Consider the following 2,500-nt stretch of genomic DNA (forward strand, 5'->3'; position numbering starts at 1 on the left):
TTCTCCAATGCAACAGCACGCTCTCATATATATATATATATATACATATATATTTATGTATGATTTTACTCTACTTTGATAATGATCCTCTTGATCCTTTAGATCACTTGATCATTTGATTCTCTTAGATTATCCCATTCTATTATTAACTCTATCCATATATTCATCACTCACATTCATCATTCGTCGCAGAGAGATCAGAATTCAAAAGGATCGAATCCAAATATGAGGATATATATATATATATATATATATATATATATATATATATATATATATTCAAATTGGAAAACTGAGTTGGTAGTTGGGAATGAGTGATGTGGGATGGGGGACGGTGTGAGGGAGGGTTGGAAATAAAAAAGAAAAGAAAAAAGAAAAAGAAGAAGGAGAGAAAGGAAAATCACTCGAAAAGAAAAATAATAATCCATTCGATTCTTCTATTCATTTCAGAATATTCATTTCGATTTGGAATTATTTCAAATAATATTTTTTCACACAAACGTATCGTTAAAAGGACGTATAAAATTATATTATTGGTTCGACCCTACGTTTGTAACAATCAAATTGTCAGTGCCTAATTCGTATAATATGTAACCAAGGAAAAAAAAATGAATAAATAAATAAATAAATAAATAAATAAATAAATAAATAAATAAATAAATAAATAAATAAATAAATGAATGAATAAATGAATAAATGAAACACATAGACAGACAGAGACAGGTAAATACACACACATACACACGCGTACGCGTACAAACACACGCATATACACACGCATATGTAAAACCGATCGAACGTATTAAATATTTCTATGATAAATTAGGATGAAAACAGGGACAACTGATATCGCTCTGTTCTAACGTTTTATTATTTAATTTTGTTATGACTTATTGATTTGTCTTTTTTTTTTTTTTTCGAAAAAAGAGAAGGAAAAAAAAGTAATTGAAAAAGCAAAAGAAATTCATTTTAAAGGACGGCGAGCACGAGAATCTTAATGAGAGAGAGAGAGAGAGGGGGGGGGGGAAGAGAGAGAGAGAGAGAGAACGAAAACGAATTATGAGAAAAAATATCACAGACGCAAAAACACGAAATATATGTGTGTATGTGTATGAGAGATTGAGAATAAGAGTGAGAGTAAGAGAGTGAGAGAGAGAGAGAGAGAGAGAGAGAGAGAGAGAGAGAGAGAGAGAGACAGAAACGGATAAATAATACACGTTAGAATTAAGTGATATTCGTTTTAATCGATGACGTAACAAAAAATTAAGGAATGAGAGAGAGAGAGAGAGAGAGAGAGAGAGAGAGAGCGAGAAAAAAGGAAAGATATATTGTATGTAAATTATAAGAATAATCACGTATTATTATACATGATACAGATATATATGTATATAAGAATATATATGTATACACGTTGTTGGATAATGTTTTAAGTAAAACTCTCTAAAAATATTACATACAAGTACGATGGCGAGAGAGAGTATTTTGGTTTGAAAAGAGATTCTTTAATTAAAAATAATAAAAGAATCAAATTATAAGAATTATGAATAAGATAAAAAATAAATAAGAAAAATAGAGAGAAAGAGAGAGAGAGAGAGAGAGAGAGAGGGAGAGGGAGAGGGAGTGGAAGGGAGGAAGAAATAAAAAAAGAAAAATAGAAAGAAAGAGAGAGAGAGAGAGAGAGAGAGAGAGAGAGAGAGAGAGAGAAACATGTTGAGAGATATCGAATAATGACGTTGTATTATTATATACATCTACATTACGTTGCGAAAAGATATATATACATTATATATATATTCTATGTATATGTATACGATGCGTGTGTAATTAATAAAGTGTTGATATATACGGTTGACGATGCACTTGACGCCTTACCGCCTTTACTTTGAAAATGTTGTAACTATACATTTAATGTACTTTATATACTTACATTAATATTACTTAAATGCAAAAAAAAAAAAGAAAAAAAAAAGTATAGACAATGGTATTACTTAGGTAAAAATAATAATTTTTTCATATTAATTTTATTCTTATTTTGTTCTCTTTGTTTTATATATAAATGATAATAATAATAATAATAATAATAATAATAATATGTGACAGTAATATTACTTAAATACAGAAAAAAAGTATAAACATTAGTATTTATATCATTTAGATAAAAATAATAATTTTTTAATATCAATTTTATCCTTACTTTGTTCTTTATTCCTTTTTATTTATTTTATATATATATATATATATATATATATATATATATATATATTTATAATTAACGACGTTCGTTATAAAAATCCAGATATATAATATATATATAGGTATATATACATACATTAATACATATATACTTACTATACGCATAAATTTTCTTTCCTCTTGAATTCAACAAGTCCAACATATTAATCGAATATTTTTAAATAAGTAATCATATATGTATTTATGTATATATATATATATATATATAAAAATATATATGTATATAAAAATATATCTTTCGTTAGTA

The sequence above is a fragment of the Vespa crabro genome, chromosome 20 (assembly GCF_910589235.1).
Source record: "Vespa crabro chromosome 20, iyVesCrab1.2, whole genome shotgun sequence".
Lineage (NCBI taxonomy): Eukaryota > Metazoa > Arthropoda > Insecta > Hymenoptera > Vespidae > Vespa > Vespa crabro.